Below are 16,307 nucleotides of genomic sequence, written 5' to 3'. Positions count from 1 at the left end.
CGTGCCCGGGAGAGAGTGCTCGGAGAGGTGAACAGTACCACCGAGCACTCGGTTCCCCGAGGACAAGAAAGGGCATTCTCGGGAGAGAGTGCTCGGGGAGGTGAACAGTGACCCCCGAGCACTCGGTTCCTCGACGACTCAGAGAGCCCCCTGACAGTGGCCCCCGAGGGGCCCACTGATGAGGTGTCAGCCAGTCAAAGGCCCAAGGCCGCATTTAAAGAGCGTGCATGGCCTGTCACCTCCAACTGCTCCCGCCACGCTCGGTGTCAGTTCCTGCCACATTCTGGCAGAAGGGCGTGGGGTCATTAAATGCACGGGTCTCATCCCGTGCCATCCAGCCCGTCTTGGGATAACGTTGTAAGGGCCGAGGCGTTCCGTCTGTTGTGCTGCTGCGGTAGGAGAACAAGACAGGACGGGCATGCCGGGCCGCTTTGCGGCTGCCCGGTGGGCCCTCTCCACGACGCCTGTTGCCAGTGCATTTATGGTGACGGATGACCGGGCGTGTGACGCATTTTCCACCCCCGGTCACTTCGCCCAGAGGTGATGATGACGCCCTTTCCATTTATGGTACGTTGGAACTCGTGCCCGCCCGTTCGGGGCACGCTACTGTCGGCGGGTATTTAAAGCCGTCGGCAGAACGGACAAAAGGGGGCTGGAGGATGAATTAATTACTCACAAGCAGAGAAGAAAAGATCGAGAGCACCCAAAGCCAGCAGATACATGCAGACCGAAGAACAAGGAGCCTCAGGCTCTAAGATAGACAAACATTCTTGTAACCAGCAACATCCTTGAGGGACATTCTCAAGGCATTTATAGTATCCATACAGGAGTAGGGTGTTACGCCTCCGCACGGCCCGAACCTGTCTAAACACCAGCGTATTTACTCCGTTCCGCACTAGATCATTCCACCCCACCGGTCATCGCATTCATACCCATTTATTTCTCCGGCGAACATATTCAGGATCATCCCCCCGGCCGAATCTCTAAAAAGGGGCCCCTCGGTATCCCTGCGATAGGAGTTAACCCTCCGACGGTATCGATGGCATAAACGCCACCGCTAGTCCACGTTGGAGCTCCACCAAGGATATGCTCCCGACCGGTTCCCGGTCACGACTCTTGAGGCACCAAACCACCAAAGCAAGGTCTCACCACTAGCCTCTCTTCTAGTCACTTACCGTCATGATCACTTCAGAGCTTGAGCCACAAAGGTAAGGGTCTCCGCATCCCCGCACAATCACCTTGCCACTGCACAACACCAAGTCAGAGGGTCAACAAGCTTGCCAGCGAGTCACCAAGACTCCAATGTATCGACGTACCTCTTGGTACAAGTTAGGATCACTCCTTAATCCCCTCTCAAAGTCGCAACACCTAGCTACAACTCTCTCTAGGCCTATAAGCAATAATCACTCTCTAATGTTGTGCTTAATTGCCTTGGATTATCACTTCAGGCACTTAGATGGCTTGGATAGTGTATATGGATTTCTCTGGACAACCACCACTTCAAATGACTGAGTGGATAATTAGTTATAGCTTTAAACCCTCAAACTAGCTGTTAACCCAACGGCTCACAGAAATTGTTAACACCGGATAGTCCAGTGACAATAGTAATACAATCACTAGACAATCCGGTATGTACACCATCAGAAACTAGCCATTGAATTCCACTCAAAGTCATCATAAACACCGGATACTCTGGTGTTACTTTGTGAGGAACCGTCCAAATAATATTCTAATTAATTACCAAGAGGATCATTATTCATAATCACAACCTTGATGATTAACCAGAATATCATCCCGGTAGTCCCGACACGTGTTTTGTGTCCAAGATCGAAACACATGCCTTTCCAACATATACATCACAACAAAGCTTAAAAAAGAGCGAGTAATTAATATTATATTACAAGTTCTTAAACATGCAACAAGTTATCATAATTTACAGCAAAAGGGAGTTAGGAGGAGATTAAAACCTGCTCAACTCCTAACCAGCAAAAAAAACTAAGCAGAGGAAGACTAAAAGCTATACAACAAAAGGGGGATGGAGCCATATGCCCTTAGGCTCCATCACAAAAGCACGACCACCTAGAGTAGGATGTACTACTCTTTCCCACCACCCGCATCGACGGGCACGAAGTAGCCAAACACCGCCTCTTCCTCAGCAACAAGAGTACCTGAAAACGCAGGCTTGGATACGAAAGTACTCGTAAGACTTAAACCATATAGAGCACATATACATAGCTCGACTCCAAGGATTATGCATTGATCATTAGCAAGAATGAACCACAGGTTAAGTAAAACATATGCACTAAGCCTCCTTGACATATGTGTGAGCGACTGAATCTTAACCAAAATATATGAAAACTACCTTGCAACTAACAACCGAACAAGTGTAACTATAAACAACATGTATATCAATAAGTAACAAGTGCCCACATCACCATCTCCCACATACCGAACCACAAATCATACTCGAAACTCTACGACCGATGCAGATGGACAGAAACATGCTCATGACCGAGAGCGCGGCAGTTCGAACTGTTTATATATCCTGCAGAGGATACTCCTGAACCCACACGACTCGGGTATCATACGGCTTGTATCACCTGCTAAAGTGCACACAAGGGGATACCTATGTCAACCTTTCCCAACCAGTCCAACCGTGTGCGGCATGCATCGCTCGACCCGACGGTACTAGAACTACTCACAGAGCAAACTAGTACCACTTACAAGCCAGCCCGCACACATCGTCGAGGTTCAGGCCCCACAAAGCCACAACTGCAAAGGTATTCAGCTCGCCTTACCATTAGATCGACATGCGGTGAGTAAGGTAAGTACTAAAGCCAACTACCCCGACGATCGGTACTTAACTGGCGCAAAGCGGTCTATGGTGTTCGGTTTCCTCTACCGACCTACCTAGGGGAACTCCACATCCGGGTAGGACAAACACCTCCTAGCACCGCTCACACCTCGCCTCATACTCACCACTCGACCAACCAACATCAACAACCCAACACGGTAATCATTGTGAAAGTAATTTAACCTATAGCTCGCGAACGATGGGACGTTCCACCACTCGACATCTACCGAGGACCTATGCATTGCTAAGCATCTCGCATCACTTTTAAGTTAGACTTTATCATGAATAAACCCAGGCTACAAGGATATAGATTAACAATAATTCAAGGTAGAGACAATGCAATCAATATAGGTTCTACCCATAAAAGCCCGAAATCGACTTCCTATACATACAAACCTATAAATAAGCATAATTTATCAATATTTAGACTTTATTCAATTCAATTAGCATAGTGCAATATGTTAGATGCTTGTCTTGATGCACTGGCCCACAAAGGTGGGGTGCCTCCGGATCGCCCTCGCTCGCCAGGATCGTCGGTTCAACGTTCTGTTAGAAGAATAACACGTGTAATGCCATGAGTATGGATGAAATGTAACAATACATGCCATAAGATGCGCAAAACATGTTAAAATTGCAAATATGCGAGTTAGAACAAAATTGGGACTCAAACCAATTTGAAAAGTTGCCAAAAGTGCGAAACCTCCGGAAAATTCTCTGGAACCTCCGGACATATGCGGACTATCCACAAAATTATGCGGAACATTCGGACATTGCGCAACTCAGGCAAACTCCGGACTATCCGGAGAATTCTCCGGATACTCCGGACATATGCGGACCCTCCGGACTTTTGTCCGGACACTCCGGACTTGGGCTGAAAATGTGTTTTCGACGATTCGTCGATTGATTTAACCTCAAACTTGAATCTATGCTACATACCCTGCGCATATACCATACCAAGGGTTCTAGACTAACTTTGTAGCTTAACCCTAAGAAAATCTTGAATACAATTCAAATTGTCATTTTCCCAGAAAGTGCGGACCCTCCACACTTTGATACGGAACCTCCACATTTTGTGGACTATCCGCACTTTTATGCGGATACTCTACACTGCCTAGAACTTCTCTGATTTTGGAGAAAAAATTGCCAAATCAAATTGCGATCTTTTCCAACTAAAGAGGAACATGTTTGAGATGGTTTATGGAGTCTAGAATTCACTCATCAACCTAGCAACTCGATTCCTAACTCAAATCTCATCTAAATCCTCATTTTGGTCCAAAACTTCAAAACTCATGAACTTTGCTAAAACTCGAAATCGATCAACCAAATCACGAATTCTTACCATGGAGAGCCTAAGAGACTTACTCAAGATGCTGTGGAGTTGGGTGACCGCCGAGGAATGGAGGAAACGGAGGGAAATCGAAGAACTCTGGTGTTCCTTGTGCTTCAACCAAGAACACCAAAAGACATCAAATCTGGCTCGAATCTTTCGAGAAAACGAAAATGAATTAGATGGATGAGTAGCTTATGAGCTCTAGAATGTAATGGTACCATATGTATACCTTCAACCCTCTCTTGAGCTCGGATTTTGGAAGAAATGGAGAGGGGGAGTGAGAGCTTGAGTGGGAGGGGGAGCTCTTCCTTGTGGCCTGTTAGAGCACGGTGGGGTGTGAGAGTGGGAGCAGGTGGGAGAGAGAGGGGGGGGTAGGTGGGGACTGCCCACTTGAGTGGTTGAAGTGGGTGAGGTGTGGGGCCCACGTGTTAGATAAAGGAGTATGTTTTGACTGCGAATTCAACCATTTTCTCTCCCAAAATTTCTTCTCTCATCCAATTAACTTTTAACGAAGTGCATTAGTATTCCCAAATACAATTATGCAAAATTAAATATAATGCTTAAGAAGCATGATTATGCTTAATTGTGTGATTAAGAATTTGGGACGTGACATACTTGAATTTCATCACCGGACTATCCTGTGAGTTGTCTTGAGCCAGATTGCGTCACTTCAACCCTCTCTGAAAATAATGCTCCGGTGAGTTGTCTTGAGCCAGATCGCGTCACTTCAACCCTCTCTGAAACTAATACTCTGGTGAGATAATCTTCAGAGCACCGGACCTTCTGGTGGGTTGTTCTTCATACTTCAACATTTGTAGTCGCTTCTGCAAGAAATACTCCGGTGCTACAATCCGATGTGAACATTCCAAGCACCGAACTATCTGGTCAGATCTTCATCTTCTCTTCTGCTGGAAAATACTCCGGTGCACAAACCAAGCACCAGACTATCCGGTCAACTGTTCTCCATTCTTCAGCACATCATCCTTCTCTTAAAGAATTGCTCTGGTGAGCACATTTGCTAATCACCGGACCTTCTAGAGAGGTCTTCAGCCTTCTCTCCCCCTTTGTCAGAAATGCTCTAGTGAGTGCAACACCCTTTTCATCGGATCATCCGGTGAGACAAATCTTTCTAGGACTTCTCTAATTCAACCAAACTTTATCCGGATTGCGGTGGCTTCTTCATACATTGTATCAATGAAACCTACTAAAATATATACTTGACAAATATGTTAGTCCCATTGACTATGTTGTCATTAATCACTAAAATGACATATATATCTTAAAATATTTCGCTACAATCTTCACAAGTACATGTTTGCTACAGTTGCCTGCTCCAATACTAATACTTGGTGTAGCTATAAATACACACTGTAACACCGACTCGATTAAGTAGAAATGAAAAAAAAAATCATTCACGAGGACAGCTACGGACCAATGAGATCATACCGTAAGGACCACCCAGTCGTGTAAAGCAGCGCCCCAGCCTGTACATAGTCTCTCTTGGGGGTCCAGAGGTTCGTTCCATGAAGTTGTGCCCAAGGCAGAGACTCAGGTACGCAGGATTGGGCAGGATTGTTACTTCCTCTGCATCTTGCCCCTTGTCACCATGATCGTGATGGATGCTGCTTTTGCCTGTGCCACTCTAATCTCCGTATCTGCTCAGTTTTTGTTTCTTTCCCTCGGTAGCCAGCCTCGAGTTGTTGCTTAATTTGTTCTCTTCGCCCTTGAAGCGAGTCTCTAGTTCCAGATCCTGGCCATGGTCGTCTCCTATTGTTATCTCTCGGGATCGAGACAGAAATTTCAGCGACAACCTCAGGCTGCGAGTGGCTTCCTTGCTTCTGTTGCCGGGTGCCCATCTGTGCTCTCAAAAGCCTTGACGGTCCTCAAGTTCTTTTCGTTTAAGTTTCATGAGTTCTTTTTTTCATGAAAGTTTTAAGGGTTACGGAAGGGTTATTTCTGTCCATTCAGTTTTACTTCTCGTTTGGGGATCATTACTTTTTCTAGGTATATGTTAGTATAAATTATTAATAAATGATTTGAATGTACTTTCATGAAAAATCTAGTAGGAACATATTTTTTGGCAAACCATAATACTTTTTCGTGTATATTAGTGGCAACTTTTTATAGTTTGACACATGTTCCAAAACAGCTTTTGTTTGAGACCAACCTTTCTAACAGCCAGCGGCGAGCTCTTAGGGTTGCTAATCCACACACCTCCCGTGGTGTGCTTGAAAGCCGCAGTGGCGACGGTGCCGTCAAGCAACCCTGCAGATGAATCTGCTCCTTCCTCTTTTGTGCTTTCTTCCTATCCTCCACGGCGACGTTGGATGCAAAACAATTTCTACACGATGGTAAGGAATGAGAAGAAAATATCTGTGTTAGTGAACTGTCTGTCTTTCTCTATCAAGTTAGGCTTTTGAAGTCAATTGGCCGATACATACAGCTCAATAAAATATCAGAGCCATATGTCTCAAATGTGAGTCCTGACCGGCACAATTTAATAAGCAATTCCTATCCATTCCTATTCTACGTTTGCAGTCTAAGGAGCCAGCCTGCCCATGATCGGCCATGGCGATCTACTGCTCGGAAGGCGATCATCCTGGATCAGTGGCTTTCATCGTGGTGTCCTACCTAGACCTGGTGCTCCTGTTCGTGTGCCTCCGCCTGTTGGAGAGGGCGCCGCGGGACTCCCCGCGGCGGGAGTGGCTCAAGGCCTGCGTCTGGGGGCTGACCACGCTGCTGACGGTCATGTTCTCGCACAAGGTGGCCGCCGCTGGTGGCCTTGGTGGTGTGGGGAATGGCGTTCGCCACAATCGGTGGTGGCTTCTACGCCTTCTTCGCCCACCGGGACAAGGCTGCCCAGTTGGAGGAAGCGAACCGGTGAATGTGTACCAGCCAAAGCCAACTGCCACTGCCACTGCCATGCGCGAGCGCCTCCCCTTTAGGAGATGCAGTGGTAGTAGTTGCATGTATGTTAAGATAATAATGCGTGGTGTTAAGTGTGCTGAAGCTACTACTTACTTCAATGTCTGTCATCGTCATTCCTGAACCTACCACTACAATGTTTAGTATATATATATGGTCGTCCTGAACTTTGCGAGCGAGCATTTCTGTGTGTCTTACAGTCTGCATGCCTCTGCCATTACGTTTCCAGCAGAAATGCTACATCTGCATGTCGTCATCTCGCACCCTTGCCGTGCGCTCCGAAGCGATCAAATGCGTCTGGAATGCGGGCCACATCTCTGTCGATTTCTTGTCCACGTCGCTTACGCCGGCCATTGCTTGCACTCATCAGTGTGAAGACCTCAACGAAGCAACATTTCAAATTTAAATCTTCAACCGACTGCTTATCTTTGAATTGGATACTGGCGCGTTGATTTCATTTCAAGGCCGGGTCCATCCATATCCGTGTCAGAAAATTCGTCATTCTGCTACGAGAAAGCTCCATACTTGACCAATTAAGAGGCAAATACAAAAATTCGCTGTCTTTTCTGAACCTTAGTGGTCGCTGCCAGGTGCCAGAAATTTAAATTGCCACCTTACATACGACACTTCCCTAGGTCATGGCTGTGACGTGCTTGACCCGGAAGGCAAAGCTTATCGTTGACGTCGCATAATCTAGACACCACGTACGTCAAGTCGCACATAGATTCGACTAACTTGGTGCATGCGTTGTAAGCAGTTTCATGGAAGTTGCACAGCCTTATCGGTATGCTGAACATAGGGATTGCTGTCGGAAATACTATATGTCTCTTATGTGACTTATAGATGCTCGACGTACACCCTCTCTCTCCCAGCATCCTTCGGCACGCTAGGGTTTGGGATGTAGTTAGGATTCGGGATTAAGGGTGTGGGAGTAGGTTTAGAGGATGACCGGGGAGGCACGGCGGTGGCGAAGGATCGGCAGTGGGCCGACGTCGGAGGCAGGGGAGACTTAGCGATAGACCAACACCATCATGATTGAGGGTGTAGGGGCAGGTTTAGCATATGGCTGGGGAGGAAGGTGGTGGCTAAAGATCGGTGAGCTGTGGGGCCTTGCTGGCGTTGTCTCTCATGCATCATGCAATATTGTTCATAACCTTTTAGTGGTATTTGTGACACGCGGTCGCCCACATGCTATCAGTTACCACAAATAATTCTGTAACGCCCTCGGATTCCTTACCTAGAATTCAGGAACTCTGTACCTCTGTATCAGTCCGAGGAACAGACTGACACATACAACCATTGTCACAGATAACATCATTTCATACATTAAACGAGATTACATAATTAGAGTACATCGCTCCTCATTATTACATCATGAAGGCCCAAAGGCCAAGTACATAAATGCCCTCGGGCTAAAAGAAAAACATCATGATAGCGGAAAACTACGTAGCGACTCATGCATAGGCAACTCAACGGTAGATCGCAACCCTCCTTCCTCTAGTCTTCTGTGTAGTTGTCCAAGAAGCTATAGTCCGGCTCATCGTCTGAATCCAAAATATAAGTGTAGTATATGAGTACACAAAGTATCCAGCATGCTCTACTCAAAGCACTAGTGTATTCTACATGCATAGGATGAATCAAGGATTCTAGCTGTATAGGTTAATTTGCAGAAAAGAGAGTTTTAGCAATCCTAATGTTTTGAAAACCAAGGATGAGAAGATAGAAACCCATTTTGTTTCAAAAGTTAATGGTGTGATTAACGCATCTTTGTTGAAGCCACCACACTTCATGTAACATCCCAAAATCCTAGGTTGTAATTTTTGAGATAATTAATCGTTGTTAATACGAGGCTACAGGTTTAATTTTCAAGAGATTGAGTTTCTTTAAAATTTTAGGAGTATAAATTTGATTCTTTCAGAATTTGTCTGGTGTGTTCAATCTGTGATAGTTGATTTGTTTGATGTTAATGTATTTATGAGATTTTCTTTCTTTTATTTTCGTTGAGTTTTTCTGTGCATCACAAATCATGGTTTATATGCATAGTATCTTGTCTTAATTTTTTTAAAAAAAATTGGCTTAGCCAAAAGTTATAAAAATTTAACCAGATATACCTTATGGTCTGTACTATTTTGAAAATATTTGGTAGAATTTTTTTAGAGCGCATCTGGGTAAGTTTCAAAAATCAAAATTTTATTACCTAAAAATAGATGCGTATCTTGAGGGCCACATTCTCTCTTCCTAGTCCATTTCCTCTCTTTTGACCCAGCTCAAATCAACCAACAGTCACACTCAGGAAGCTTCGCCTATGTTCTCCTCGCCATACCGCTCCTGAGCTCACTATCAGCTAAGGACGAGCGCCACGCCTTGCTCTCTTCCCCTCCTGTGCTCATCTCAACCAAGGACGGTGACCATACCACCTCCCATGCGCTTGTCCTCCTCATCCTTATCTCCTCTGTGTCTTGGCTCATCCCCTCACGCTCGTGCATACAAGCAGCAACAGCAGAAGCTCCCTCTCTGCTCCTTTTCCATTCACAGCGGCACTTCATCTCCCTCCCGAGCAGCTCTTCCTCACTGCTCTCTCAGTTCTATCTCCTCCCTCCTGTTGTTTGTTGCACTCTTCTCTCTCTCACTGCTCTCTCTCCTTGTGTGGTCTTCACTGAGAGCACAGCACAGAAGCAGCAGCTCAGTTCTTGCTCCCTTTTCAATCATAGCTAGCAGCACACCTCTTCCTCTGTCTCGCTCTCCCTTCCACTTACGCACACAAGCAGCAGCAGAAGCTTTCCCTCTGATCCTCTTCCATTCCAAGCAGCACGCCATCTTCCTCCTGATGCGCTCCTCCCGCGCATGTGCTTGCCTTGCTCAGCCTCTCTGTCGCCGAGCTGCTGTATGGAGCACCCCTGGAGCCCCTCCATCGTCTACCGTCGCGCTCCAGCGAGCCTTGCCACGCCTGCCTACCCTCCCTGCTGTCGTCCGAGTTGGCGGGCATGTGCCCAGGCCGAGCCCCGAGAGCTACCGTCCCAAGTGGATGCCGCCGAGTTCCTGCTGGCCACCATGCCGTGTTCTTTCTGCTGCTGGCCGGGCTTCGCTGCGCGTCGACAAGTTCTGGCCGCCCAGCTGCATCACGCTGAAGTCCCGCGACGCCACGATGTCGTGTCGTCCTCCTGCGCTGCCGGCCTAGGCAACCGTGCAACCCGGAGCCACCCAGCGTGGTTCACCGTCGAACTACTTGCTGCCGACCAGCACCAACGCGCCAACGCCGCCAGACCCTTCTCTAGCTGCAACGAGCAACTCCGATGCCGCTCATCCCTATGGCCTAATCACTGCACATGCACGCAACCTCATCTTTTTTATTGCATTCCAGTAGCTAGCTAATAGTCCGGTCTAACTTCTGTGCTACTGTTCATTGTTTGCTCAAAATGACTAAGACTTGTATAATTCGTAGTAAAATTAATACTGTCGAAGGATTAATTTCAGTCGCAGGGATCTCGGGAGACCTTTTTTTTTGAGATTTGGTCAGGGATGATCCTGAATATGTTCGTCAGAGAAATGAATGGGAATGAATGCAACTGCTGGTGGTGGTGGAATGACCTAGTGCAAAATGAAGTAAATGCACCGGAATTTAGATAGGTTCGGACCGCACGGGGGTGTAACACCCTACTCCTGTATGGATACTATAAATGTCCTGAGGAAGTCCCTTAAGGATGTTGCTGGTTACAAGAATGTTGGTCTATCTTAGAGCCTGGGGCTCTTTGTTCTTCGGCCTGTCTCGTGCTGCTCACTTTTCAGCCGTTGCTTCTCTTGTGTTGTGTTCTTGTCTGTACTTGGGTGTCCTCTCTTTTTTCCATATATTCAAGGATGTTTCCTTCTGTGCCACCGACTGCTTTAAATACCCGTCGGCAGCAACGTGCCTCGAACGGGAGGGGGGCACAAGTTCCGAGACACCATAAATGGAAAGGGCGTCATCATTTTCTCTGAGCAAAATGACCGGGGTGGAAAATGCGTCGTTCCGCAACGGGCGCTGTAGGGAGGGTCCACCGGGCAGCCACTGAACGGCCCGGCGTGCCCGCCCGGTCTTGTATACCTGACACAGCAGGGCGGCAGGTGGGGCGCCTTGGGCTTCGCGATGTTATCCCGAGGCGCGCCGGATGACACGGGATGGGACCCGTGCATTAAATGTCCCCACGCCCTCTTGCCAGAATGTGGCAGGGACTGTCAGCAAGCGTGGGGGAGCAGTTGGAGGCGACAGGTCACGCGCCCTCCTAAATGTGGTATCGGGCCTTTCACCAGCTGACACCTCACCGCTGGGCCCCTGTGGGGGCCACTGGCGATGGACTTCTTAGGCCGTCGGGGAACCAAGTGCTCAGGGGTCACTGTTCAAAGCCCCGAGTACTCTCTCCCGGATATGTCCTCTCTTAGTCCTCGGAGAACCGAGTGCTCGGGGGCCACTAATCACGACCCCGAGCGCTCTCTCCCGGAATCTGACTGATCGGGTCATCGGGGAACCGAGTGCTCGGGGGCCACTGCTCGCGACCCCGAGCGCTCTCTCCCGGAACTGACTTCCTTTGGGTCTTTCAAAGTACTCGAGTGCTCGGGAGCCGCTGCTCGCAGCCCCGGGCACCCCCTTCCCGGTACTCGGCTTTCTGGTCGTCGGGGGACTTGAGTGCTCGGGGGCCACTGCCCGCAGCCCCGAGCACTCTCTTCCCGGCAGTTGGTCTTCTCGGGTCATCGGGGAACTCGGGTACCCGGGGACAACTGTTCATGGCCCCGAGCACCCTCTCCCGGGACTTAGTCTTCTCGTACTTCGGGGAGATGATCCCCGCGGGAGGACGCCACGTGGCAACCTGCTGATCTGGCCTCGGGACTCGGGGACCCCTGGTTCCTGTGTCACCGACACATGCCAAAACAGTTTTTACCATTTCTCCCACCCAACACACACAACCAAGAGATATAAGCCATCATAGATACATAGCATAAAGGAACATGTGATGGTACATAAAAGTAAGCAGTATCTCATGCAAGCAAAGCTAAGCAGTGCTATAAGCAATAAAATAATCCTGAGCATGAAGACATACTAGGATCATGGGGTAAAGGGTATAAACAGGTAATCAATCAAGCAAGGAATTGGCTCAATCAATTAGGTCAAGGGCTAATCAATCAATAACTATAAATAAAGTAAAAGCTGTCGTGAATACTATTCACTACGGAAAAACATAGGATTAATATGGTCAAGGGATTAAAAGGGCATGCTTTGGTACTCTTCCTCGCCTTCCTCAAACTCTGGCTGGTACTTTGGATCTTTCTGATCTTCGTCAACCCACTCCTGGTCTACGCAATGCAAATTATAGAGAAATAAATAATAACAGTAAAAGGGAAATTGAATTCAAATGCAAATTCAAATGGAAGAACCAAAATAACTCCAAATGCAAATAAACATATTTTTATTGTATAGATTACAATTTTAGAAAATTAATGGAGTTGGTTTCATATTATTCTGATTTAAATTGAATTAGTTATGATTTTCTAAAGGTTAAAAGGTTTTCTGAAAACAACAGGGAATATTCCCTGTCTTTTCTTTTTCTCCGAATTTCTCTGGATTTACTGAATTAAACGGCTGACAGGTGGGGTCTAGTGGCCATAGACAGAGAGAGAGAGAGAGAGAGAGAGAGAGAGAGAGAGAGAGAGAGAGAGAGAGAGAGAGAGAAATACATGGACTTGGTTTACAGATCAAAGAAACGTGGACCAACAGTCTAAGGCCTACATGAACCGGGTCTAGAGAGTGGTTTCCATCTAGGGTCCAGGTGCACTGGGCTCAGGAAAACGCAACCGGGTGAGGTGGCCCTTTTTGCGTCGCTGGCAGGTGGGACCGGGGACCGGACGCGCGCGATTCATATGGCAGCGCAAGGGGATAAATTCCAGTCCGAGCTTCTGACGGCGGCACCTCGCCGACTACACGCCATCGGCGACTACGACGACCGATCTAGGTCGAGATCTACACCTATAGCATCTACATCCTACGATGAACTAAGCCCGGGAGTCCTCGTCCCGAGACTAAGTCAAAATTGGCTATGGCCAGTGTTAAGATTATACCAAAATTTGGTTTAATTTATAGTGTTTTGTTAGTGACTAAGTCAAAATTAGACAGTGCCAAAATCTTAGATTGAAAAATCATGTTTGGATGGTGATCATGTCAAAATTTATCAAAACTGTGAGTGTGACAAGTGAATCCACATGCCAATATTTTAATTATCATTAAAATATAGTCAAATTGGATCTTGAATTGTTGATTGGATCTTGAATTGTTGATTTAATTGTAAGAAACACAATAATGCAAATGGGGATATACGAATTAGAAGATATAATTGTTTAAACCTTTCATATAAAAGAATATGAACCATTAATGCAGCCAACCAGATGCTGCCACATCAGCACATACACAGCCAGTGGCCAAGACAAAATTGGGGTCCCCGATTTGTTCGCCCGGGTGGGAGTCAAAGTTTGGCTTGGGTCTGTACTAAGGCTACCAAATTTTTTAGGGTCATACCAAATTTTGAACTCCAACCAAATAAAGGCCAAAATACATGAGCCAATTTTTGATTTGGTTAGGAAAGACCTAGAACCAAACACGCCTTAGGCGAAGCTAGGGCTTCCTGGCTCGTGGGTGGTTCGGTTGGCACAAGTGGGTGCGGTCACCTTGGCATCCATACGGTTCGGGAGCGGTTGGCTCAGCTCAATGCCTCATATGCTTCTGGAAGGAGTTCCTCGTGGAGCGGCTAGCGTCGTTGGGTAGCAGAAGGCGGTTACGGCGCAGAGATAGAAGCAGGTTTGCGGGCCCGGGCATGGAGCTCACACGCTCGGCGTGAAGGGCTAGCGCGTGCGCTGCGCTTAAAGCTGTCAATGAGCGGAGCTCGAGCGAGCCCATCACCTTAAACTTAAGTTTGATAGAAACTCGAGCCGAGCTCGATCCGAGTCAAAGATCTGGTCAAGCATACAACCAAACTTGAGCTTAGCTTGTTAAGGTCTCGAGACGAGCTCGAATCGAGTAAAGAGAGAGAGAGAGAGAGTCGAGTTCGAGTAGCTCACGAGTCTCGATCTTTTTTGATAACCTTATCTATGAGCCACATATGTATGTGGTCACGTGATTTTGAGATTGAACAATTGGACTTTGGGTTGGATGGTGAGGTTAAAAAAATAAACTTGGTTAAAGTGAATGGACACTGGTTTTACCTCGACGAATAGCAGTTGAAGTTAGCCGAGCTTTTGACGAGCTATTCAAGCTTGAGCTCGACAGACTTGTGAACTTATGGCTAGGCTTGAGCTTAGCTTATTAAAATCTTGAGCTGGGTTTGAATCGAACCTATAGCAAGTCGAGTTTGAAGGTGGGCACCAGAGAAAAAGAGGTTAGCGAGTCTGGGCCTTGCTGGGCCGTTGTGGTCCATGGAAAGAAACATAGAGAGATGTTTGGACTGGGCCGATCGATAGGCTTGGGCCTTAGGAGAGGTTAGGCTTTGGTCCAGATCCTTTAAGGTTTGGCCTACATGATCAAGAATTTAAAACATGGAATGTTACAAATTCGTTCCGTTGCTTTCGGCCACAGTTCAGTGCTATTCAAAAGGCTTGTTGCTCGACGTGTGGCACCGCCAAACCCAGTTCATTCATCGAGCAAAATCGAGCTGGACACGGTTGGAATTGATTGGATGATTGATCAATCTAACCGCGTTGCCCGAAATTCATCTGCTTTGCTTCATTTCACAGCAATAACGTTTTTTTTTAGGGAAAACATTTTTTTAGATGAGAAAACAACGTTTTGCCGGGACAGCAAAGGTTACACCGCATGTCCCAATTGATAGTCCTTGCTGCACCTACCGTCTAAACTTGAAAGGCCTGTCAGATGTTAAATGGGCTGTTTCGCTTATGGGCCTAAAAAGGTGCTTACTTTATATTGAAGATACATCAGTCTAATTACGGATATATTGTCGGGAACTAATCTTCGACACTTCACACTCACACCACACGCGTGCACATCCATACACACGCTATGGAAGTTATTGAAAAACACAAGACCTCTAGTACGTGAAAACACGTAGTACCACTAAACACGCACACATGTATACCTTAGACTAACTTGAACTAATTCCGGGTGCTACAAGAAACAAACTCCTGTGTGACACCCGAGTGTCGATCCAAGAATTGAACTCGAGCGGGTAGGTTGGCACTCCCAACGTTACCACTGAGCCAGAGGCTTCCTATATGGCGGCTAACCGACCAGGAGCACCAAATCGACCAACCTAGTACCCCACCTCACGCAAATTGGGCCGTCGTCCTTCTTCAACCTCCAGTTATCTTCTCCGTCACTGCCCCACACCTCCTCGCCGGCCTTCCCTCTAAAGCCGTCGACGGCGATTAAGCCCTCCAATTCCGAACCCTAACCTGGGCGACAGCGGTGTAACGTCGGCAACGATTGAGAGGCTGAGAGGAGGAAGAACGAGTTACGATCGTCCGATGCTTGCACGAATCTGGAAGGTGGCCGGGCTGACGACTCCAGTCAGTTAGCCGATATATATAGGAACAGGCAACAAGGCCTCCATTTAGGAACTACCATATATTGTGTATCATTCCACTCCGGAAATTTTGCTTGTTCCATTCCTCTTGAAGTACATGACTACTTTTTGGCTTTTGTGGTTAAATTCTCTTGTGGATTTTAGAGTATTATTTGTTTTTTTGTTGTAACCATATTATTTGGGTATTTTGGTTTTTTCAAATATTCAGTTAATTCCACATGCTCAGTTGTATTGCCTATATATTGTATAGCATTGCTCCTTTCAGTTTCAAAGAAGAAAATAGAGTGTTATTTTTTTTGTGCAAAATTGTACATTTCAAGTATCAGAATATTTGTTGAGCTCTAAGACTATTTTGTCTGTCTATTAATGAATTTGATATATTTATCTACTGTGGAGAATGGTGGATGTCAAAATATTCGTCTCTCTTAAATTTATGTTTACTGCACTAACCAAGGTCAGAAACTGGTTCCAAGGTTACAACTATTTGAGCAATGAATTTTTTTCAACTTGAAATGAAGTTCTATAGTTTAACATCATTTATTCATATCAAGATGGCTGCAAGGTCTCAAGAAGATATCGAGTGAGTTAAATGAACCCATAATAATACATGAAAGCACATACATATTCTAGTCCGGTATCG

At 46.6% G+C, this 16,307-nt stretch overlaps 1 pseudogene; it reads left to right on the top strand.

Annotated features, from left to right (window-relative positions):
• Positions 1-5,594: 5,594 nt before the first annotated feature.
• LOC133894921 (uncharacterized) lies at positions 5,595-7,210 on the top strand (annotated as a pseudogene).
• The last annotated feature ends 9,097 nt before the right edge of the window (positions 7,211-16,307 follow it).

This window comes from Phragmites australis, chromosome 16, assembly GCF_958298935.1.
Source record: "Phragmites australis chromosome 16, lpPhrAust1.1, whole genome shotgun sequence".
In the NCBI taxonomy this organism is placed as follows: Eukaryota; Viridiplantae; Streptophyta; class Magnoliopsida; order Poales; family Poaceae; genus Phragmites; species Phragmites australis.
This window is presented reverse-complemented; position numbering and strand designations above follow the sequence as displayed.